A 26,940-nucleotide genomic window follows, 5' to 3' on the forward strand; every position below is an offset into this window, starting at 1 on the left:
AAGTTACCTCGCCAAAGCGAGCCTGCAGTTTCCTCACCCAGGTGGGTCCGTCAGTTAACCCGACGGAGGGAATCAAGAACCACTGTCTACTGTTCCAAGTACCGAGTCAAGTCCTGGCCCTGGCGGCATCCAAGTTCTGAGTCTAGTCCTGGCCCTGGCGGTCTGTGATTCCTGTCCTACCACCCTGTCTGAATCCCCTCTCTGCCCCTCTCGCCTCTAGACCTCGCCTGCACCTCGGTCTAGTTCTATCGCCGGAGCTAGATAGGTACTGTCTGGTGTTCTTTTGTGTTGGTCTTGTCTTATCCTCGCCTCCGTGGTGTAAATCTGGCCGTCTTGCCGTTGCCCCGCAGGGTTCATGTCTTGTCTTGTCTTGTCCTCGCTTCCGTGGGGTAAGTCTGGCCGTCTTGCCATTGCCCCGCGGGGGGTCATGTCTTGTCTTATCTAGTCCTTGCCTCCGTGGGGTAAGTCAGACTGTCTTGCCGTTGCCCCGCAAGGGATCATGTCTTGTCGTGTCTTGTCGTGTCTTGTCCTCGCCTCCGTGGGGTAAGTCAGGTTGTCTTGTCGTTGCCCGTGGGGGGTCATGAGTCCCGGCCCTATGTCCTGTCCCCAAGGAGGGGTCCCGACTCTCTGTTCTGTGTGTGAGTCCCGACCCTATGTCCTGTACCCAATGAGGGGTCCCGACTCTGTGTTCTGTGTATGTGTCCGTGGTTCCATGTACCTGCTCTCCCGAGACCGAGGCTCTGTTTTTCCCATGTTCCTCCTCTCCCTAGCCCATGTCATGTCCATGCCTGGTTCTGGGGTCTGAGCCCGAGGCAAGAGCCAGGTATTGGGTCCTTGCCCAGTCTCGGGCTCGGAGTCCATACCGTAGCCTCTTCACGTCACCTCTAGTTCTGGGAGCCGATTCCGAGTCCAAGCCCAGACCCTTGGTCCCAGCCTAGTCGTAATCCTGAGTCCTTGTCCAGTCGCTAATCCTGCTTCTGCTTTGCTCTCCTGGTATCGAACAATAAACTAAATCTAAGTAACCTCACAAGATGTGTCTTGCATTTGGGTCCACCCTTGCTCCCAATGCTCCACCATTGTGACACAGAGTTCCGTAGAGCTGCAACATTGCCTTGCTGCACTTGAACTCAAATCCCCTGGCTAATGAAAGTCAGCACACCATACATATAGGTGTATGCACACCGCCCTAGCAACTTTGAGGGATTTATGGTAATAGACTTCAAGATCCCTCTGTTTCTCCACATTACTAAGAATCCTGCCATTAACCTTGTAGTCTGCCTTCAAGTTTGATCTTCAGAAATGTATCTCTTCATACTTTCTTGGGTTAAACTCTATCTGCCACTTCTCAGCCTACCTCTGTGTCCTATCAATATCCCATTGTAAACTACAACAATTTTCTACACTATCTACAACACCTCCAACTTCTGCAGCATCTCCAAACTTACTAACCTACTCTTCCACTTTTTGGTCCAAGTCATTTATAAACATCACGTAGAGTAAGGATAACAAAGAGGAAGGGTGGCAATATTTCTAACCATTACGAATGGCCGACCACAAGCAAACAAAAAGTTTTTGATTCCAGATAGACAAAGTCAATGTATTCATTAGAAGGGAGGCATCAGTAAACAGTATTCAGGCTGGAGAAGTAAGCAACTACTGGCTGCAGTTCTGAGCAGGAATTCATCTGATCACCAAGCCTAAATTTTCAGAAGTAATATCATTCATTCTGTGTTGCATGCATCAAGATGTTTGAGGTACTAGAGTAACAAGTTGCTTCATCAATTTCCTCACAAGAGACGTCATCCATTATTTGAGGTATCTGTAAAGATTAAAGATTAAAATATTAAAGATTAGCTTCATTTGTCACATGTACATCGAAACATACAGTGAAATGCATGGTTTGCGTCAAATCAGATCAGTGAGGATTGTGCTGGGCAACCCCCAAGTAAGGCCATGTTTCCAGCACCAATATAGCATGCCCACAACTCACTAACCCTTATGCATACATCTTTAGGTTGTAGGAAGAAACCAGAGTACTCAGAGAAAACCCATGTGGTCATCAGGAGAACGTAGAGTCTCCTTACAGACAGCAGTGGGAATTGAACCCCGATCTTACAGCCTGTGCGGTAAAGCATTATACTAACTGCTACAGTAGTCTTCCATGTGAAGTCAGAGAGTTGTATGGCACAGAAGCAGGTCCTTCAGCTCATAATATCCATGCTCCAATGTTCATTTACATTGATCCCGCTTTCCTACACTAGAACAGTATCCTTCTATGCCTTGCATATTGAAGTATCTGTCTACATGTCAGTAAGACATGGTAACTGTATCTGATTCTACCACTTCTTCTGGTAGCATGTTCCAGATATCAACCACTGTCTGTGTAAAAAAATACCCTTAAGATCCCCTTTAAAATTCATATCACTCTTCTTAAATCTATACCCTCCAGTTTTTGATGCCTGACCCATGGAAAGAAAAAAATTGACTATCCACCCTATGCCTCTCACAATCTTATGAATTTCCATCAGGTCTTCCATTAGCCTCCTTTGCTCCAGAGAAAAGACCAGCCTGTTCAATCTCCCCTCCCTCCCCAGAGCTGAAGTTCTCCAATCCAATCCATATCTAGGCAAAGAGACAGATGGCTGCAGATGCTGGAATCTGGAGCAATACACAACTCGGTGGAAGAATTGAGTCAAGATGAAGGGTCTTGGCCCAAAGCGTCGATTGTTTACAACTTCCATAGATGCTACATGAACTGCTGAGTTCCTCCAGCATTTTGTAGCAACCTCATTTTTTTTTACATTAATCTGGATTCCCAGCATCTGCAGAATCTCTTGTATTCATGGTGGAAGAACTTAGAAAGATGGAAGCAGACAAAAAGAGAATCAGATGGAGACAGATGACTGAAAGTGGAGACAGCTGCTGGAGGTTGATAAGCAGGAGCACAAAGACCAACAGAATAAGTATCAGATAAATAAGAGAGGTAATAATGAAGATAGTTAGGGGAGAGGTGAAAGGCAAATGTATTGGTGAATCTCTCCTGCCATCTCAGCATTCCAATTACTATTAATAGCATTGCCTTCCTTTTTCTATCTCCTGTTCATATTACTGTGTTCTCTGTCCTATTCCAGGAAGTTGATGATGTCCTTGACTCAGATAGCTGCAACCTCTTATATTTTTCCCAGCTCACCAAGATGTCCAGCACATTGGTGTCTGGCATGATTATCATGCTATGCAGAAAATACTATTCTATTTCTTATGTGTTACTCCTTGGCTGTTCCTTCAAGCAGCAATATCAAACTTACAATCTAAATATGATTAGGCAAACCTGAAGCATATTATCAAGCATGCTTGCTGACAGCCAGAGCATTATAAAATGATAGGCACACATCAAGAATCACAAGGCACCAGTTTCCCTTGCTGAACATGCCAGTTTTATTCAAGCACCCTCCTTCACCTGTGGTCATTTTGAGCTCCTTTAACCCAGGTTCAATCCTGAGCACAGCTGCTCTCTTTGCAGCTTTTGTACCTTCACCCTGTTTTCTCCATTTATTCTGTGAGCTTCATGCAAACCAAGTATTTCACTGCATTCCAATATAAATAACAACAATTTAGCTAATCCATTACTGCCTGGGTTTCCTCCATGTGCTTTGGTTTCCTTCTACACCTCACAGATATGCTGGAAGGTTAATTGCCGACTGCAAATTGACCTTCAGCAGATGGATAGCAGGAAAACTGGGGAGTTGATGGTCATGTGAGAGAGAATAGGTTACAGAGAATTAAGTGAGCAATGGAACTGATGGAAATGCTCTGAAAGTTTGCAAAGGAAAATGAAAATATAAAAAGTACAACTGAATTTCAGTCTCCATTTTATGTGGGGAATGAAGAAGGGACCACCTCTCTTACATAGCAGCAGAAATCATGAGCGCTGCACCATTATTACCAGAGCCACAGTGAGAGTCTTTGATCAGTCAACTAAAGTACATGGCTACAGACTTTTTCTGAAACCATTTCTTGTTTCTTTGTTGTGACTCTTCATTTCTGTTCAGTTGAATCTTTATACTTAGGCTGAAGAATTCAAAACACGTTTCTCTGCATTGGCTCCAGACTTAAGTGATCAGCTTGAGTGAATGTTTTTCTGGCACTCTAGGGAATCTACTTGGGGACATACATTAGGTTAGGACTACACTGCCAGCATGCAGCCAGCAATTCCTTTAGCAGGAATTATACTTTCCAGATTGGGAGAGAGGGCTAGAACATAGCACAGTACAGCACAGTACAGGCCCTATAGACCATGATGTTGTGCTGACCTATATAAATGTTCACCTACATAAATTTTTAAAATTATTTCAAACTAACATAGACTGTTCAGCTCAGCCAGTCTATGCCAATTTTTAAAGAAACTCTTTGAATCCCATCGTCCTACATTTCCCAGTAATTATCCTCTCTCAAATGTCCATCAACCCCTGCTTCCAGTCAGTATAACTTATAGTAACCTACCAGTTACAAACAATCTGCTGGACGAACGCAGCGGGTCATGCTTCATCTGTGGGAGGAAAGGCCTTATTGACCTTTCAGCTCAAAACCCTGCATCATACCTACCAGTACATCTTTGTGCAGAAGAATGGAGCACCCAAGGGAAACCCAGATGGTCACAATGAGTATTTGAAAACTTCACCGAGGAGTCAGGATCAGCTGCAGTTGGAGCTACAAGGCAGCAGCTATCCCTCTTGTGCAGATACTCCACCATATAAATATTCAAACCCTAGTTCTCTGTAAAACATTTTACCTTCCACTACTAATTCAAAATAAGAGCTGATTGATTGCATTGCTTTTCAGAACCAAATTTAATTAACTAATCTTAATAATCCATGAACGCAATTTACTTGCGAACCGTGAAAGCATTTTCACCTCAAGGAATAAGCCAATTCAAAAAGTGATCTTACTACCAAATTCTCAAAAGATGAGCAATAAATGGTGAGATCCTGTGGTCAAATAAATGTTCATTACTGGTTTTAGATTTCTCTACTGGCTGAGATGGGATGTGGTAGTTTACCGTTATTAGTCTTCAACTGCTCTAACTCAGGGTTTCCCAACTTGGAGTCCACTGAACCCTTGCTTAGTGGTATTGGTCCATGACATAAAAAAGGTTGTGAACCCCTGCTCTAACTTAGTGTGAAACACAGTGAAGATCTACACAGAAAAGTCCCCAGAGTAGTTTATGATATTTGTATTTATCTCAAAAATAAATTGTATTCTCTTCATACATGTATATCTTTAGGAAGAACAGTGCATTCATTGTGTTATTAAGTCAGCATGAAACCAATTACATTTGCCAGTATTTGGCACAGAACTTTCTAAACCTTTCCAGTCCACGTACATCAATCATCCTATTTGCAAAGCATCAATGCCATTCATGCAGCCTTGTTGAACAATACATTCACCAAGTGTCTCAGAGACTCCTGGACTGCGTTCAACCCTACAGCACCAAGTTTCAGTGAGTCCCTTAACACATATTCCTGAGGCCAGTCAGCAGCATTGATTTATAGACACTTCATTGCACAGGAAGACAAGCAAATTTCATGCAGAGCAAAGTATGCTCTTCACAAAATTGATGAACCTCCAGCAGCACTTTGTCTCAATGTGCTTCCTGGGGAACATCCATAGATCAAAGAGCCTGCTCAGGATGAAGCTCAACAAGGACTACTGTATCTTTCTCCAAACATTTTTAGCAAACCTACGATCAACAGAGGTAGATGACCATCTCATTCTCGTTGCAGCCATCTCAAGGACACTATGCTTTCAGAGCGAGATTCCAACCAATACAGGGAGGAACTTTTAAATGTAGGTGGAGATACCAGGATTCCCTGAGAAGCAGGTGTGTGTATCCTCAGGGAGTGATGGGTGGTAGCAGAAGGATATGCCCATCAGGCAGAAGCTGAATGTTACAAGTGAGAAATATCACCTGTGAGCTAATGTAAAACTGAAAGGTGAGCACAATACATGAAGTTGAAGATTTTGTGGAACTGACTGTTCTTTCAATTTCACACAGTGAAATTTCACACAGAAATATCCTGAAAGAGACAATCATTACTTTCAGTTTGTCTGTGTCAAACATCAAATTGCCTCACCACAGAAGTTAACATTAATGCTTAATTAAGAAGATTGAGAGTTCCTGAACATTTAACCTAAGCTTCCATTCTGCTCTGTGAAAGTGCTGTTCTTCTGAAAGCCTTCTTTGTCATATTCAACAGTAAAATGAGAGTCCTAGTGTCGCCTGAGGAGACTGTAAGCAGCAATTTGCCTTACTTGATCCATTTCAAAGACTGATTGAAGGCAATGGCAGGCATGGAGAGTGATTTTTAACAAGTGGGATAAGAGTAAGCACTGAACTGCGGTCAGGAAGCCTTGGGAAAGAAAAGACTCTGCTGCCAATTGAGAGGTAAATGGAGAAAGTTCAGGGCAATTCAGAGCTGGGAAAATAAAAGGTTGCAGGAAACAGAGGCTGAAAGGTATTCAAAGGTGAGAATGAGGACTTTAATCCCAAGTATTGTAAATAAGTTAAAGGAGGGACGTGAAAGAATCAGGAAACTGCAAAGGTCCACCTGGACATGATATGAGTGTTGGATAAAATAATAGCAATAGAGGCCAGGAAGGGGATCTAACCAGCACAAGGATAGGTGAAGTCCAGCAACTCCATCAATAATAAATGAAACAATACATACCTTCTGCACATGGTCCACACCACTCAGCTCAGCCATTGGATCCCCGTGGAGACACAAATCAGAGCATAGCAAGTTAAATTATGCCAGAATGGGACAAAAACTACACAAAAATCTAACCCTAACAGGAGTCAGCTAAATTTCAAGAACTTGAATGCCACGTAGTTCAATGACTCACCTACCTCCCTTCTAAATTTAAACACATGTACCATTCTCTGGAACTCACTCAGCTGCCAAACCTACTGAGCTAGCACTAAAAGATGAGGGATCTTTATTAACAAAAAGAGCTCTTTTCAAAATTAGCTACCAAGATGTGAGAAGTTGACCCAGCTACCAAACTAGATATGGTCATGCTTCTAAATTCCTGGAGAAAATTTTTGTTTCAGAGTGAACACAATAGGTTGTTAAACTTGATGGATGGTTCCAACCATACATAGAATGACAATGAAAACAGCTACATACTTATCATGATTGTGCTAGTGAATAGGATCTATGCACATTTTAAGTGGTCCCGGTCACTGGTACCTTACAGAAGAATTGCAAGTGGAAGAAGTAGGCTCTCCACTCATGCTGCTGCCCCACCGTTGCTAGGTCCCCAGCATGGTGGTTATACAGATAAGACAGTGCTTCTTGTCCATAGTGATGTGCAGTAACTACGCTAAAACTTGGCTTTTGCATCTTGTACAACCATAATAATTTACCCAATGCATGCATAAGAAAATATTGCCCCCACCCCCATAGAACAGGTGTGGGTGGCCTCTATAACATCACTATTTCCACGTAAAATTTCTAACCCGTAATCTAAACCTATAAGTCATGTAAAATTCTACCATGGCATGAAAAATAATGTGTCAATTTAAATAAATGCATAACGTTAATTTGACATTTTGACAACAAGCAACTCTACCACTCTATCATCTTAGAATTTAAGAATTCCCAATCTTCTAATGAATTAATCAATTATTTATTGTTATCTGTGTGTTGTCATATCTCTAAAATTATTATAAGGATCGGGTACAAATGAATGTAGCTCATTAAATATTAAATGCAATAAATATTCAGTTAACATTTTGGTAAGTAAATGACTTTTGCCAATCAATAACATAATTTACATCCATGCAGAAAAAAGATGAAGTGCACTAAAATAGGACCAGACAGCAAAGACCTTTGATGACATCATTTACATTTGTTTCCTGTGTATCCCATCTCTTTTAATGCTGTGTTCATGCCACAACAATAAAATGAAATCACAATAGCATTGTACTCATTAGCAACAGGCAGTTAAAATGATCCACTGCCTTAATTTTTCAACAGTAATAGCTACTTATTGGATGCAAGAAAACAGCTTGAGTCTAATTATATTTTAGACCCTCCTTTAAGATTAGGTGATGGATTTTTTTGTGCAGTTACATCTTGATATCTTCAGCTGCCCCTAATATTTCTATCAAGTTGTAAATTTCATTAATATGAAGGGAATATATTTGATTCAATATAATTTAGTGAACTCGCTGAGCAGATTCCCATGCAGAGATCTAAATAAAGATACTGGTTAAGCAATGTGAGCAAACAAGATTTTTTTGATGATATTGAGATCCTCAGGAGTAACTGCAAAATAAAGATTTTATATCTGAGGGCAGAATTTCCACTTTGTACCCAAGTAATGAAATTGGTGCAAATTGCAGTTAGAATTTTTCTACTTCTGAATTTATTTCCTTGAGTTCCTACATAAACTTAACTGCAAGGCAGAACATATACTCTACTATGACCCGGCACAGTTGGACAATGATTCACAAAAACATAGTGAATAGAAATACAGCACAGAAGCAAGCCCCTCAGCCCACTATGTCCATGCTGACTAAGTACCCATGGTTACTAATCAGTAATGTAGAAGTCCCAAATGGAGAGAGTGTGATACTGTGCAGGTGACAGAAGCGTGTGCAGGGGTATATTTCAGTTAATTCCATTAGTTTCAAGATAATTATGGAGAAGGATAGGTCTAATCCTTGAGTGGAGATTCTAAATGGGAGAAATTGTAATTTTGATGACATCAGAAGGGATTTGGCAGGCTGGATTGGGATAGACTGTTTTGTGGCAGAGGTATGCTTGGTAAGTGTGAGGCCTTCAAAAGTGAAATATTAAGAATAGAGAATTTATACGTCCCTGTTAGAACAAAAGGCAAGGATCACAGGTTTATGGAATCTTGCTTATCAAGGGATGTTGAGGACTGGCTAAAGCAAAAGAAGCATAAGGTATAGGCAGTTAGGGTCAAATGAGGACCATGAGAAGTATGAATGCAAAAGATAGCATTTAAGAGAGAAATACAAAGGGTTAAAAGAGGACACGAGGTTGCTTTAGCAGACAAGACGAAAAAGAATTCCAAGAATATCTATAGCCATATTAAGTCCAAAAGAATAACAAGGGACAGAATTGGTCCTCTGCAAGATCAGAGTGGTCACCTTTGCAAGGAGTTAAAAGAAATGAGGGAAAACTTAAATGGATTGTTTGAGCCAGTGTTAACTCAGGAGACAAACTCTGGGGCTATGGAGCTGAGGCAAAAGATTAGTGAGGTCATGGACCATATCCAGATTACAGATGAAGTGGTGCTGGCAATCTTGAGGCGAATTAGGGTGGCTAAATCCCCAGAACCTTACAAGGTGTTTGTCCCCTCATACCTGTGGGAGTTTAATGCAGGAATTTACAATGGTCTTAGGCATGGGTAAGATGCCAGATGACTGGAGGACAGCTCATGCTATTCCATTGTTCAAGAAAGAAGATTATCGGAGTACATATATGTCACCATATAAAGCACTGAAATTCACTTCTTGTAGGCATATGCGATAAATCTATAGAATAATCACCATAACAGAATCAATGAAAGACTGCCCAACTAGGGATTTCAACCAGAGGACAGAAGGCAATAAACTGTGCAAATAAAAAAGAAGAAATAATAAAAAATAAACAAACAAACAAACAAGCAATAAATATCAAGAACATGAGATGAAGAGTCCTTGAAAGTGAGTCCATTGGTTATGGCAATGTTTTAATGCTGGGGAAAGTGAAGATGAGTGAAGTTCAAGAGCCTGATAGCTGAAGGTTAGTAACTTCCTGAACCTGGTGGTGTGAGTCTACACATCTATAGCAGTTTGTTGAAGTTTTAGACATCCAGCAGAATCTCCTCAAACAGCTGAGGAAGAAGATGCGCTAATGTGCTTTCTCTGAAATAGTAACACCTTGGAATTTAAAGTTGCTAACCCTCTCCATCTCTGATTCTCTCATGAAGACTTGCTCCTGGACCTCTGGTTTCCTTTTTCTGAAGTCTATAATCAGCGCCTTGGTCTCGTTGACATTGAGTAAGAGGCTGTTATTAATACACCACTCAGCCAGATTTTCAATCTCCCTCCTATATGCTGATTCATCACCACCTTTGATACAGCCTACTACAGAGGTGGCATCAGCTAAGCTGAATATAGCATTGGAGCTGTGCTTAGCCTCAGTCATAACTGTGAAGAGACTATGCACACAGCCTTGTGGTGCACCTGCGCTGAAGGAGATTGTGGAGGAGATGTTTTTGCCAATCCAAACTGACTGCGGTCTGCATGTGAGGAAATCCAGGATCCAATTGCACAAGGAGGTAATGAGGCCAAGGTCTTGGAGCTTATTGATCAGTTTTTTAAAATTTAGGGAGTTTTTCGAGGAAGTTAACCAGGAATGCTGATGAAGCAAAAACAGTGGGCATGACTTTAACAAGACCTTTGACAAAGGCCAGCAAGTGGGGTTGGTCCAGAAGTTGAAGTTGCTTGGCATTCAGGATGAACTAGTCAATTGTATTCAACATTAGCTTAGTGGGAGAAGCTGGAGAGTGATTGTAGATGATTGTTTCTCTGGCTGGAGGCTTGTGACTACTCCCATGCCACAGGGATTGATGCTGGGTCCATTGCTGCTTTTTGTCTATATTAATGATTTCAATAATAATATAGTAAACTAGATCAAATATGTATGGATGATATCAAGATTGGTGGCATAGTGGACAGTAAGAAGGCTATCAAAGATTTCTGCATGATCTGTACCTGCTGGGAAAATGGGTTGGAAATGGCAGATGGAAGTAAATGTAGACATGTGAGATGTTGCACTTTGGATGGACATACCAAGGTGAATGGTACGGCTTTGAGGTGTGCGAGAGAACAAGGCCACTTGGGACTACAGATCCATAATTCTTTAAGAGTGGCATCACAGGTAGACAAGAGAGCTTTTGGCACCTTGGCCTTCATAAATCAGGGCATTGTGTACAGGTATTGAGATGCTACCACGATGCTATCATGGTTTCCCTTCTGCTGTCATTAATGATGCCCTCAGCCGCATCTCCTCCATTTCCCGCACTTCGGCTCTCACCCCATCCTCCCGCCACCACAACAGGGACAGAGTTCCCCTTGTCCTCACCTACCACCCCACTAGCCTCCGGATCCAACACATTATCCTCCTCAACTTCCGCCACCTTCAACAGGACCCCACCACTAAGCACATCTTTCCCTCTCCACCCCTCTCCGCTTTCCGCAGGGATCGGTCCCTCCGTGACTCCCTGGTCCACACGTCCCTCCCCACAGATCTCCCACCCGCCACTTATCCCTGTAAGCGCAAGTGCTACACCTGTCCCTACACTTCCTCTCTCGCCACCATTCAGGGCCCCGAACAGTCCTTCCAGGTGAGGCAACACTTCACTTGTGAGTCTGTTGGGGTCATCTATTGCATCCGATGCTCCCGGTGCGGCCTCCTCTACATCGGTGAAACCTGACGCAGATTGCGGGACCGCTTCATCGAGCAGCTCCGCTCCGTCCGCCAAAACAGACAGGATCTCCCAGTAGCTACCCACTTCAACTCTGCTTCCCACTCCCATTCAGATATGTCCATACATGGCCTTCTCTACTGCCATGATGAGGCTAAACTCAGGTTGGAGGAGCAACACCTCATATACTGTCTAGATAGTCTCCAGCCCCTTGGTATGAACATAGAATTCTCCAACTTCCGGTAATTCCCTACCCCTCCCTTCCCCTATCCCTATGTCACTCTGCCCCCTCCCCCAGCTGCCTACCTCCTCCCTCTTGGTTCCGTCTCCTTCTACTACCCGTTGTGTTTTCCCCTATACTTTCTTCACCTTTCCTGCCTATCACCTCCCTGCCTCCCTTCCCCCACCCTTTTATCTTTCCCCTTACTGGTTTTTCTCCGGAACCTACCAGCCTTCTCCTTCCCACCCTACCCCCACCTTCTTTATAGGGCCTCTGCCCCTTCCCCCTATAGTCTTGACTAAGGGTTCTGGCCCGAAACGTCGACTGGTCTTTTCCACAGATGCTGCCCGACCTGCTGAGTTCCTCCAGCGTGTTGTGAGTGTTGACATGCTACGTTGGAAACTGTATAAGGCATTGGTGAGGATGAATTTGGAGTATTTCGTGTCATTATGGTCATCTGCCTACAGGAAAAATACAAGGATGATGCAGGTAGTTGATGTCTCGAGTTACCAGGAAAGGTAGGAAAATGAGGGAAGATATTTTAGGAGTATACAACATTATGGAGGGTAGCAATAGGGTGAATGCAAGCAGGCATTTTCCCCTCAGGTTGGGTGAGGCTAGAACTGGAGGTCAAGGGTTTAGGGTAAAAGATAAAACATTTAAGAGGAATCTGAGGGGAACTTTCTTCATTCAGAGGGTAGAGCGAGCGTAGAATGAGCTGCCAGTAATCATAGGTGCAGATTCCATTGTGAATTTAAGAGAAGTTTGGATAGGCATATGGATGAGATACTTAGAGATTAATGGAGGACTATTGTCCGGGTAAAGGTAGATGGAACTAAGCCAAAGATCAGGTCAGTATTAACTAGATGGGCTAAAGGTACTATTTCTGTGCTGTTGTACTCTACGGCTCTATTTACCAACATCTGGTCCACAGCCTGTTTTAAAATTATTTTTTAACTTTGTTTCAAAATTATTTCTCAATATAATTAAGAGCAGCGATAGCTGAATTTGTGTTTATTCCACAATATAAGCATTTTAATCACAATGTCAATTCATCAGTTGTTTGGGAAATTATACACAAAAAGCCAGAAAGATACATAGTCCTTTAAGAATTTACTATTGTCCCCTTGTCCAAAATAATGGTTTTAATTTTTAGTGTCCTCAAGGAGCTCAAACAAATGTGATCAGAGGAAATTGCAAAAGATGAATAATTAACACTTGGGCCATAATCAGTCTGACATGGGCCTGGTTCTGACAGAAGTTTTTTTAAAAATTTGAGCAAAAGATGGTGGATATGCTGAACGGGACTTGCGATTGAAATTCAGCAACACTTTATAGCACATTATAAATAGAAGCACACATGGCTCCTCAAATCTACTCTAACGTTCAATTTCATAGTTGAACTCCACTTTCCTAACATATCATTTTTTATCCTTCATTCCCACAGTGTCAAAGATCTATCAGTATTAGTCAAATATTTTTGTATACTGAGCCTCAGAATATTCCAAATTAGGAAATGACAGGTAGCACAGTAGCATAGTGGCTAGCACAACGCTTTACAGTACCAGTGACCAGGGTTCAATTCCCGCTGCTGCCTGTAAGGAGTTTGTACATTCTCCCTGTGACCGTGGTTATAAACTGAAAGGAGTTTGTACATCCTCCCCGTTACTGCGTGGATTTCCTCTGGGTGCTCCGATTTTCTCCCACAGTCCAAAGACCTACTAGTTGGTGGCTTAATTGGTGATTGTAAATTGTCCAGTGATTAGGTTAGGATTAAATTGGGGGATTGCTGAGTGGCAGGGAGAGCTGGAAAAGCCTATTCTGTACTGTATCTCAATAAATCATCAATCAATCAATAAATGGTCAATCAATCAATAAATGAAATACCAAATACTGAGCATAAGAAAAACCTTCATTCTGGGGACAAATGTTGACCTTTTTCAGCCATTAATTTGGAGGTCTTTATAAAGGTAGTCAATGGAGCAACACTCCTGTTTTGGAGGCAGGCACAGTCTAAATTTTGCAAGCACACAATAAAGTAAGGATCACAACTGCACATTCACCAACAGCAGATCCATTCGCAACTTCCTCCTCATTGGGCCTTACTCATTTTGGGATAGAAATGAATCCTGTACATATAACCGGAACCCCATTAAGTTAGCAAGTTTAACTACCATTTCCACTGAAAACTCCCATAATTATCATTCCACGTTATTTAATTATTTCTCTTATCTCTCCGTGTGTTTCTCCTCTTCTATTTCCGGATAGTTGCAGAAACTAATTAAACCAGAATTATAATTTGCTTGCTTATGTATGTGTTAAATTGCAGTGACTCAATATAAGTCACCTAAATCCCCTTGAAATCCAACATCAATTAGTTACTGACCTTTTAAGAATATTTGTTTTCACATTCCTCCTATTAAGGACAATAATTTTGGTTTTCCATGCTCTAAATCACTTGCCACATCTTGGGCATAAACTTAACTGCCAATGGACCTTCTGGATCCTCCTCAAAGCTGACCTTTCCAGTTCGTGGTTATAAACCATACAGAATAAACAAGAATGTTCTTTACTCCAGATCATAGTAAATAATTTAAGGTATTTTATATAGAAACATAGAAACATAGAAAATAGGTGCAGGAGTAGGCCATTCGGCCCTTCGAGCCTGCACCGCCATTTATTATGATCATGGCTGATCATCCAACTCAGAACCCAGCCTTCCCTCCATACCCCCTGACCCCTGTAGCCACAAGGGCCATATCTAACTTCCTTTTAAACATAGCTAATGAACTGGCCTCAACAGTTTGCTGTGGCAGAGAATTCCACAGATTCACCACTCTCTGTGTGAAGAAGTTTTTCCTAACCTCGGTCCTAAAAGGCTTCCCCTCTATCCTCAAACTGTGACCCCTCGTTCTAGACCTCCCCAACATCGGGAACAATCTTCCCGCATCTAGCCTGTCCAATCCCTTTAGGATCTTATACGTTTCAATCAGATCCCCCCTCAATCTTCTAAATTCCAACGAGTACAAGCCCAGTTCATCCAGTCTTTCTTCATATGAAAGACCTGCCATCCCAGGAATCAATCTGGTGAACCTTCTTTGTACTCCCTCTATGGCAAAGATGTCTTTCCTGAGATTAGGGGACCAAAACTGCACACAATACTCCAGGTGTGGTCTCACCAAGGCCTTGTACAACTGCAGTAGTACCTCCCTGCTCCTGTACTCGAATCCTCTCGCTATAAATGCCAGCATACCGTTCGCCTTTTTCACCGCCTGCTGTACCTGCATGCCCACTTTCAATGACTGGTGTATAATGACACCCAGGTCTCGTTGCACCTCCCCTTTTCCTAATCGGCCACCATTCAGATAATAATCTGTTTTCCTATTTTTGCCACCAAAGTGGATAACTTCACATTTATCCACATTAAATTGCATCTGCCATGAGTTTGCCCACTCACCCAACCTATCCAAGTCACCCTGCATCCTCTTAGCATCCTCCTCACTGCTAACACTGCCACCCAGCTTTGTGTCATCCGCAAACTTGGAGATGCTGCATTTAATTCCCTCATCCAAGTCATTAATATATATTGTAAACAACTGGGGTCCCAGCACTGAGCCTTGCGGTACCCCACTAGTCACCGCCTGCCATTCTGAAAAGGTCCCGTTTATTCCCACTCTTTGCTTCCTGTCTGCTAACCAATTCTCCACCCACACCAATACCTTACCCCCAATACCGTGTGCTTTAAGTTTGCACACTAATCTCCTGTGTGGGACCTTGTCAAAAGCCTTTTGAAAATCCAAATATACCACATCCACTGGTTCTCCCCTATCCACTCTACTAGTTACATCCTCAAAAAATTCTATGAGATTCGTCAGACTTGATTTTCCTTTCACAAATCCATGCTGACTTTGTCCGATCATTTCACCGCTTTCCAAATGTGCTGTTATCACATCCTTGATAACTGACTCCAGCAGTTTCCCCACCACCGACGTTAGGCTAACCGGCCTATAATTCCCCGGTTTCTCACTCCCTCCTTTTTTAAAAAGTGGGGTTACATTAGCCACCCTCCAATCCTCAGGAACTAGTCCAGAATCTAACGAGTTTTGAAAAATTATCACTAATGCATCCACTATTTCTTGGGCCACTTCCTTAAGCACTCTGGGATGCAGACCATCTGGCCCTGGGGATTTATCTGCCTTCAATCCCTTCAATTTACCTAACACCACTTCCCTACTAACATGTATTTCGCTCAGTTCCTCCATCTCACTGGACCCTCTGTCCCTTACTATTTCTGGAAGATTATTTATGTCCTCCTTAGTGAAGACAGAACCAAAGTAATTATTCAATTGGTCTGCCATGTCCTTGCTCCCCATAATCAATTCACCTGTTTCTGTTTGCAGGGGACCTACATTTGTCTTTATCAGTCTTTTCCTTTTTACATATCTATAAAAGCTTTTACAGTCCGTTTTTATGTTCTCTGCCAGTTTTCTCTCATAATCTTTTTTCCCCTTCCTAATTAAGCCCTTTGTCCTCCTCTGCTGAACTCTGAATTTCTCCCAGTCCTCAGGTGAGCCACTTTCTCTGGCTAATTTGTATGCTACTTCTTTGGAATTGATACTATCCCTAATTTCTCTTGTCAGCCACGGGTGCACTACCTTCCTTGATTTATTCTTTTGCCAAACTGGGATGAACAATTGTTGTAGTTCATTCATGCAACCTTTAAATGCCTGCCATTGCATATCCACCGTCAATCCTTGAAGTGTCATTTGCCAGTCTATCTTAGCTAATTCACGTCTCATACCTTCAAAGTTACCCCTCTTTAAGTTCAGAACCTTTGTTTCTGAATTAACTACGTCACTCTCCATGTTAATGAAGAATTCCACCATATTATGGTCACTCTTACCCAAGGGGCCTCTCACGACAAGATCGCTAATTAACCCTTCCTCATTGCTCAAAACCCAGTCCAGAATAGCCTGCTCTCTAGTCGGTTCCTCGACATGTTGACATGAGAAATACCATAGATGCTCAAAATCTTGAGAAACATAGAAAATGCAGGAAAAACTCAGAAAGTAGTGCAGCATTAATGGGTGGGAATGAACAATAGACATTTCAAGCTGAGACCCTTCATCAGGACTGGAAAGGTGGGGAGAAGGAAGGGAATAAAAGCTGGCAATTGAGGAGGAAGGAGGCTGGGTGCAGGAATAGGGATGAATTAAGAAGCTGGGAGGTGTTAGGAAGAAGAGTTAAACGGCTGAAGAACGCCACAAAATCATTAGACATAGGAGCAGTATTAGACTATTCAGGCCATCAAGTCTACTCCACCATTCCATCACTGCTGATTTACTATACCTCTCAATTCCACTCTCTTGTCTTCTTCCTTTATAAGCATCCGTTAGTCTCGTGAGACCATGGATTTGCGCCTTGGAAGGTCTCCAGGACGCAGGCCTGGGCAAGGTTGTATTCAAGACCAGCAGTTGCCCATGCTGCAAGACTCCCCTCTCCATGCTACTGATGTTGTCCAAGGGAAGGGCATCAGGCCCCATACAGCTTGGCACCGGTGTCATCGCAGAGCAATGTGTGGTTAAGTGCCTTGCTCAAGGACACACATGCTGCCTCAGACAAGGCTGGAACTAGCGACCTTGAAATCACTAGATGAATGCCTTAACCACTTGGCCATGCACCAACACACCTCTGATTAATCAAGAACCTATCAAACTCTGCCTTAAATATAACCAATGACTTGACCTGCACAGCAGCCTGTGGCAATGAACTTCATAGATTTGACACTCACTGGCTTAAGAAATGTTTCCTCATCTCTGTTTAAATGGATGTTTCTTTATTCTGAGGCTGTGCCCTCTGGTCCTAGAATACCCCACTATAGGACACATCCTCTCCACGTCCATTCTGTCTAGGCTTTTCAAAATTTGATAGGTTTCAATATTCCCCCTCAATCTTCTAAACTCTAGCGAATACAGTCCCAGAGCCATCAAACGCTCCTCTTATGTTAACCCTTTCATTCCTGAAGTATTTTTTGTGAACCTCCTCTCAATCCTCTCCAGTGCCAGCACAACTTTTCTTAGATAAGGTGCCCAAAACTGCTTGTAATACTCCAAGTGCAGTCTGACCTATGACCTATAAATCCTTGCTTTTGTATTCTAATCCTCTTGTAATGAATGCTAACATTGCATTTGCCTTCCCTACCACTGACTCAACCTACAAGTTAAATTTCAGGGAAACCTATATGAAATCTCCAAGTTCCCTTGCACTTCTTTGAATTTTTGATTCTAAACCTCTCCAAGCTCTTTTGATTTTATAATTTTCTCCCCATTTAGAAAATAATTCACATCTTTATTCCTTCTACAAAAGTGCATGTCCATGCACTTCCCTACAATATATTGCATCTGCTACTTCTTTGCCCATTCTCCAAATCTAAGTTCTTCTGCAGACACCCTGTTTCATCACCACTATCTGCCCTTCCACCTTTCTTTATATTGTCCTCAAGCTTGTCCACAAAGCCATCAATTCCTTCATTTAAATCATTGTCATATAACATGAAAAGAAGCAGTCCCACACAAATCCCCTGCAGCACACCATTGGTCACCATCAGCTAACCAGAAAAGATCTCCTTTATTTCCACTCTTTCCCTCCTGCCCTTCAGCCAATTTTCTATTCATACTAACATCTTTCCTCAAATATCATGGGCTCTTAGTTTGTTAAGCAGCTTCATATGTGGCACCTTGTCAAAGGCCGTCTGACAATTTAAATAAACAACAGCCACTGACTCTCCTTTGTCTATTCTGTTATTTCCTCAAAGAATTTCATTAGATTTGTCAGAGAAGATTTCCCCTTAAGGAAACCATGCTGACTTTGGCCTATTTTTCATGTGCCTAAAAGGACCCCAAAACCTCATCCTTAATAATAGATTCCAACATCTTTCCAGCCACTGAGTACAGACTAACTGGCCTATAATTTTCTTTCTTCTGCTTCCATCTCTTCTTAAACAGTGGAGTGGCATTTTCAATTTTCCAGTCCTCCAGAATTGTTCTAGAATCTAGATATCCCTGAAAGGTCAGTACTAATGTCTCCACAATCTCTTCAGCTAACCTTTTCAGAAACTGTATCAGCTGGATCTCAATGTACCCAAAATGGTCATATTCTTCTTCCTCGGGTCATTTTTAATGTAGCAATTGGTCAATTTCAAAATTCTCATCCTTATTTTCAAACACTTCCATCCCTCATCCTTCATCAACTCTATAATGTCTATCAGCAGTGCAACTGCCTGAGATCTTGAACATATATCTTCCTGTCCCTGACTGCCCACATTTAACCACAGTTGGCCATGTCTTTAGATGCCAAGATCTGTAGCTGTAAGTTCTTAAATTTTACAAGGTCTTTCTTTTAAGACACTCCATAAAATGGTTAACCTACCTTCATACCTCTTTATACGACTTGTTATCAAGTTCTATTCAATAACACTCTACTGCAGCACATTCTGGATTTCACTGCTTCAAAGCGTATAATAAGAGTAAGGTATTTTTTGATTCAATGCCAAACATACATATATTTTAGTTACTCCCACTTCCCTCACTAGATCTGATTCATACTTTCTCTGTAACTAACGTGTTGACTCCATTGATGACGGCTGTACCCAGGTCTCTCAATGGACATGGAAGAAGCTTATTTGAAATATAAGCAGAATTTTCGTGAACTGCGAATGTGGGTAAAGAATGGCAGCTAAAATGTAACTTAGACCCGTGTGAGGTCTTGCATTTCGGTGAGTGAACCCAGAACAGGACTTACATAGTGAACGATAATGCCCTGGTGAGTATGGTTGAAGTGACTACAGATAGAGATACATAGTTCCCTGAAAGCAGTGACATAGGTAGACAATATGGTGAAGAAGGAGTTCAGAGTGTTATGTTACAACTGTACAAATCATTTGAGAGACCACATTTGGAGTATTGTGTGCAGTTCTAGTTGCCCAGCTGTAGAAAGGATGTCATCAATGTGGAGAAATGCAGCAAACCTGTACAAGAATGTAACTAGGAGTAGAGATGCTGAATTATAAGAATTGGCTGGATGAGCTGGGACTTCTTTCCCTGGAGTGTAGGAGGTCGAGGGATGACCTTGTGGTGATAAAGTCATGAGGGAGACAGATAAGCTGAACTACATAGTCTTTTTCCCAGGGTAGGTGACTGGAGAGCATAAATTTCAGATGAGGGGACATTTTTAAAAAGAGATCTAGTTCACAATTTTTTCCCACAAGTGTCAGGTATATAGCACAAAATGGCAGAGACAGCTGTAGAGGTGGGTAGTATTACAGTTGAAACACTTTGTTTCCACTGCTGCATGAGTCCAGCGAAGACAATCTCTGCCCCGTCAAATATGTGAGATTGAGGTGTGAGCCCATCCCAAAACCCCTGTTTGTGCAGATGCCGCATGATTTGTTACACTATTACAAATATGTACTGCGAAATTACAGACAGTACAGTGCATACAATTAAAAGATTTAGCTTTATAATTCTTAATTTGACTAAAGGGTTAGTAATGAAAAAGCAAAAAAAAAGAAAAGGGCCCATTTTAATGAAGCAGTCCAACGTGCACAAATTGGAGCTCACAGTTTCCCCTTCACCGATCCTCCTTCGAGCTCCCTGGACTTTGTCAGATCACAGCCCTGCTTCAGGTCGAGTCCTACAACCTCTTCTCTCCGGCACCTTCTCCTTTCATCTCCCGCCGAACAAAAAGCCTAGCTCACCCCCGTGTCAGGCACACACTACAAAAACACTCTCCCTTCATTGGACAGCTCACATTCCAAAGTACCCATTATCTCTAAGCATAACTCAAACACTGCTTCTACAGAAAGACCATTACGTTAGCAGTGAAACCTTTCCCAAAGTGGGACACAGAGCTTAGAAGACATTTGGACATGTACGTGGATAGGACAGGCATGCAACCAATGCAAATAGACATCTTAGTCAGCATGGACATGTTAGCCAGAGTGATCGGACTCTGTCTCGGTTAAACTAACACTTCAGTATCACTCTTGCTCTTCTGATCTGAATTTTCATAAAGGTGTAATGAAATTAGAATGTGCACGAAAGAGGTACACTAACAATATACAACCATCAGAATGTACCAACTGAAGTTCAGCAAAAAAGAGGAGCAAATGTAATTTTTCTTTCATCTTGATACAATTAAACACTTTTCTCATTTACAGTCAGGTACACAAGCCTTCCTCATTATTTGCAGTAGGAGGCTATGCCTCTACTACAATGGGAGATTTAAACACTGAAAGTTCAAGGTTCAAAGTAAATTTATTATTGAAGTATATTACCAGATACTACCTTCAGATTTATTTTCTTGCAGGCATTTGTCATTTCGTACGGTATGACCTGAGAGGGGCAGATGCGAATCTGTCATTCGGAAGCTGGGGTTGGATCAATCTTCATCTGATATTTCATCCACAGCCATTCCAGCCTCAGTGGTCCTGAGTTGGCATTACCGGATGGAGTCCTTGAAGCACATAAACCTCCACATGGTATCAACATGTTGATCCAGGCATTTACCGGAAAATAAAGAAATACAACAGAATTTACGAGAAACTACACGTCAACAAAGACTGCCAATCAACCCAAAATACTGCCAACATGAGTTGTAAGGAGTCCTTGAAAGTGAGTCTGTAGGTCTGTAGATCATAGCATCAGCTCAGAGTTGCGGTGAGTGAAGTTATCCATGCCAGTTCAGCAGGCTGATGGTTGTACGATAATAACTGTTCCTGAATCTGGTGGTGTAGCAGCTAAGGCTTCTGAACCTCCTGCCTGATGGTAGAGGTGACAAAAAGTTTCCTTGGTTCTCCTCATGCTCCGGGGTATCTCAGCATCATTGTTAGCCAACATGTCTTTTCTGTGCCATGCTTAGCAATTAGTCAGCTTTACTGTTACCATGGCAACTCCACTGACAAAGTATTTTTCTTATGCAGAATTCCAGAAGGCAAGTGGAAGTTAAGTTAACCACTGCGTACACATTACATTCTATGAACTATAATTCTTCTTCTAACAAATTGTACAATAGACTAAGTAACCTAAAGAGAATTATCATTTTCTTGTAAATAATAAGTTTAGGGAGGAGACCCAGTTGTGAACCATCCCTTGCATGCTGCATCCAATACAAATGTCCCCATGTAGTGGGCCAAGTGAAAGTTTACCTAAGGAAATCAAGGCTTACCTGTCAAGTGCCTGCGTGCCACCTTGTGCAGCTGGATCCTAGTCTTCCTATCGGATCACTGATGGTGGTAAGGATGAGCTCTCTCACCTCTGATGATTTAAATTTTTTTTAAATATAACGTCAGAGGTCAGCCATAAATTTATCAGAATCAGGCTTAATCTCACTGACATATGTCATGAACTTTGTTCTTTTGCGGCAGCAGTACAATGCAATACATAATAATAACAACTATAAATTACAATAAATTGTGAAATATATAGTGAGGTAGTGTTCCTGGTAAAATTGTCCATTCAGAAATCTGATGGTAGAAGAGAAGAAGCTGTTCCTGAAATGTTGCGTGTTTGTTTTCAGGCTCCTTCTGAAGGGGGCATATCCTTGATGACAGGGGAGGGGGTCCTTAATGATGGATGCCACCTTTTCTGACGCAATGCCTTTTGATGGTGTCCTCGATGCCGGGGGAGGCTGGTGCCCACGATGGAGCTGGCTGAGTTTACAACTTCCTGCAGCTTTTTCCAATCCCGTGCAGTGCCCGCTCCATACTAGACGGTGATGCAACCAGTTAGAATCTGTACATCTGTAGGAATTTGCAAGTTTCTCTGGGGTCATCCCAATTCTTCTCAAGCTCCTAATGAAATGCAACCACTGTAATGACTTCTCTGTAATTGCATCAATATGTTGGGCCCCGAATACAGTAGATCTTCAGAAATGCTGACACCCAGGAACTTGAAGATGCTCACCCTTTCCACTGCTGATCTTTCAATGAAGACTAGTCTCTTCCCTCGACTTTCCTTTCCTGAAGTCTACATTCAAGTGCTTGGTCTTACTGACATTGAGAGGAAGGTTGTTGCTGCAACGTCATCAATCTATCTCGCTCCTTTACGCCTCCTCATGACCTTATGAAATTCTGTCAAGTAAAGTTGTGTCAACAGCAGATTTGTAGAAGGCACTTGAGCTTTGCCTAAGCACACAATCATAGGTGCACAGAAAGTAAAGCAGTGGGCTAAGCACTTATCCTTGAGGTGCACCCATGGTGATTGTCAGCGAGGAAGAGGTGTTATTTCCAATCTGCGCAGGCTGTGATCTCCTGATACAGTTGCAGAAGGAGGTACTTAAGCCTGGGATTTGAAGCTTGTTGATTAAAATTGAGGGTATGATTGTGTTGAACTCTAAGCTGTAATCAGTTTTAAACAGATGTAGACAGCTTTAACTGGATGAAGGTGTGGCACCTTTAAGCAAATGAAGGTTCACTGCCATGGCTGGAAACAAGGCAGGATAGGGGGACTCAAAGCCAGGCTGAAACACAGAGGAATGAGACCTCCTCTACCCAGCATCTTGTTAGCAATGTGCAGTCGCTGGACCTAATGGCAAGACTGGTGTATTGAAGAAATAAGAAATTGTTTTCTGTGTTTTACCAAGAGGTGGGTTACCAAGATATGGTGATCAGACTTGAAGACTTCTCGATACACAAGATGGACTAAACTGCTGATTTAGACAGGGCAGGAGGTGGAGATGTATGTTTATGATAAACGCTCTATGGTGCTCCAAGTGGCGGGTTTGTTCTACTTATGCCTTCCTGACCTTGAACACCTGGCAATCAAATGCTGACCATTTTACTTACCTAGAGAATTCTCCATAACCCTGTCTGCAGTTTATATACACCCAGCAGTCAACTAAAGTCAAGCGCTTGAGATACTACATGACGCCATCACCAAACAAGAAACAGTCCACCCCGATGTATTTCATATCGTAACTTGGGTTTTCCATCAGGCTTGTTTGAAAAAATCCTTACCCAATTACTATCAGTATATAACTGATAGCATCAGAGGTCCCAATATATTAAACTACTGTTATACTAAGATAAGGAATCTCTACCATTCCATGCCCTAACTGAATTTCAGAAAATCTGAACACTTGGCTGTCCTTTTACCCTCACACAGGCAGAGGCTAAAGAGCAAGGCTCCAGAGATTAGGATAACAACGAAGTGGTCACAGGAGGTAAAGGAGCAGCTGTGGGATTGCTTCCAGTTGGTGGACTGGGCCATATTCAATGACTCATCTGTGGATCTGATTGAATACACCACGGTTGTCACAGACTTTATAAAAACAGCTGTAGACAAGTGTGTCCACACAAAATCATTCAGGCATCCCCAAACATAAGCCCTGGATGAACCATGAGATCCGCAATCTGCAGAGGGCCGGATCAGAGGCATACAGGTCTGGCAACCAAGAAAGTTATGAGGTTCAGGTATGATCTCCGGAAACCCACCTCACAGGTGAAGTGGCAACTTGGACTAAACTTGAATCAATGAAGGATGCTTAACAGCTGTGGCAGGGCTTGAATGCTAACACCTCTTCCAAAGTGAAATCAAATAACAGGGCTTCACTTCCAGATGAGGTCAATACCTTCTATGCTAGCTTTGACTATCAAAAAATGGAGGATCCATCACAAACATCCACAGCCCCCAGTGATCCTGTGATTTCAGACTCTGAGGCCAACATCTGAACAGCCTTCGGGAGGGTGGACGCACAGAAAACATCCAGCCCAGGCAGGGTACTTAGCCAAGTACTAAAGACCATGTGCTGATAAACTGGCTGAAGTGTTCAATGAGATCTTTAACTTCTGAGTTGGATGATCAGCCATGATCATACTGAGTGGCGGTGCAGGCTCGAAGGGCCGAATGGACTACTCCTGCCCCTATTTTCTATGTTTCTGTGTTTCTATGTTTCTCACTCTGACAGTCTGAGTTTCCCACCTGCTTCAAGCAGGCTTCACTTTACCGGTACCTCAGAAGAACATGGTGACCTGCCTCAATAGCTTTCATCCAATAACACTTACATCCACAGCGATGAAGAGTCTTGAGAGGTTGGTGATATAAGAAATTAACTCCTGCCTGAGGAGTGACTTGGATCTGCTCCAACCAGATGAATGAGCATTAAAGAGGGAGACTGAAAATCCAGCTGAGTGGTACCACAGAAAGAACCTCTCTCGCAACATCAGCGAGACCAAGGAGCAGGAAGAGGAAACCGGGTGTCCATGAGCCAATCCTCATTGGAGGATTAGAAGTGGACAGGATCAGCAATTTTAAGATTCTCAGTGTTATCATTTCAGAGGACTTCTCCTAGGCCCAGTATGTAAATGCAATTACGAAGAATGCATGGCAGCATCTCTACTTCCTTAGGAGCTTGTGAAGATTCGGCATGACATCTAAAACATTGACAAACTTCTATAGATGTGCAATGCAGAATATATTGATTGGCTGCATTACAGCCTGGTATGGAAGCACCAACCCCCTTTAACAGAAAATCCTACAAAAAGTCTGGATACTTTACCTCACAGACAAAGTCTTCCGCACAAGTGAGCACAGCTACACCAGCAAGCATTGTCGCTAGAAAGCAGAAAGCAGATAAAATGGATGACATTTGTCCTCTAGATGTTTCAAGTCAGGTAAGCAGGACTGAGGCAGAATTATCACATGTGTGCATCACAATGAGGTAATTATAAAGCATATTCCTCCTCCTCCACCTTTACAAGACTGAGCTATCCTGTCCTGGAGGAGAACGGCAAAACCATCAGGCTGATGTCCCCCTGGTATAGCACTCTTGCTATGAGATCTTCAATTTTACTTTTGCCAGCAGGGTAGTTGGGAGTGGAAGTCTAAGGCATCTGCATTTCAATGATCCCTGTAGACCAGCGTGGTGCCCCCACTGTTGTGTTCTTTATACGTACTGTGGGTTACTAAGAACAAACCATATTCTGGAAGAACATAACTAGAACTTTTATTTAACAGCAAACAGCAACCACGTTTAACATAAAAGCTTCTCGATCATTCTGTCATTTCTGCGTATGCTCCGAATTCTGCCCAATCACGTTCTTACATGTGACACATGATATCACCACATCCTCCTTTCCTTAAAAAGAAAAACAATTAGCAACATTAATCAAAACAAATGCATAATTTAACACGTCTCTATCAGTCTCTCTGGGGGTTTATGAACACAAGGAAGTGGTTCACACAGTTCTTGTATTTCATTGTTATTTTCATGTTTCGTCTGGACTGCATCAGTTAACTGAAACTCTGAAGTTGGCTCTTTCTTGAGGTCTTTGCAAAGAAATTGCAATTCATTCATTAACTGTGTAATCTCTTTTTTCTGCTGAGACTTCATCATTTCAATAAAACTTCTCAATTCCTTCACTTGTACTTTCACTTCTTTAATTGGATCCTGATTCTTGTCACTCTTTGGCTTCAGATCCATATTGTACTTACCGGCAAGCTTGGTTTTGGTGGCAAAGCTTTGTCAGATGCTGGTAACAAAGGGATGGGTCTGGGATTTTTTTTATGACTTCTTTTACCTTTTGCCATGTTGGAATCAAATTCTGTTCTCTCTCTCTCTCTTTCATCAAGTCGCTGTATTCTGACTCTGTGTCACTGTCCAGGATGAAGACACTTTTCACAAAATTCAGTCTCTCACAGGCAGATAATCCCAATATTTACTGTACATTCTTAGGCATGACCACAAATGAAAGTGTGTGCTCAATATTTTTGTGTGATACCTTTGCCACACATGTTCCTTTAACTGGAATGTCTGCACCTGAATACCCAGTCACTTTTATATTTGTCTGATGTAACTTTGGTCTTGGCTTTAATGCATTAAACTCAGATTCTGCAAGAACATTTACTTGTGCTCCAGTATCCAATTTAAACAGAATAATGTTTTGGTTCGCTTGAAATGGCATAGTCCAGTCAATCTTATGTTGCTTGTTTTCACAAAGCCCTTCTATGTAAAACTGCTCACGTTCATTTTTTAGCACTGCATTTACATGTTTTATTTCCTTTCTACTTCTGCTACAGCGTGAAAAATGATTAATCTTACCACAGTTGTTGCACAGTTTCCAATAAGCTAGACATATTTTAGGTCAGTGCTGCTGCCCACAGTGACCACAAAGTTTTTTTCTTTCAAACGACGTCTTGCTCTCTTTGTCGGTTTTATAGTTG

This window comes from Mobula hypostoma, chromosome 3 (assembly GCF_963921235.1).
Source record: "Mobula hypostoma chromosome 3, sMobHyp1.1, whole genome shotgun sequence".
NCBI lineage: Eukaryota > Metazoa > Chordata > Chondrichthyes > Myliobatiformes > Myliobatidae > Mobula > Mobula hypostoma.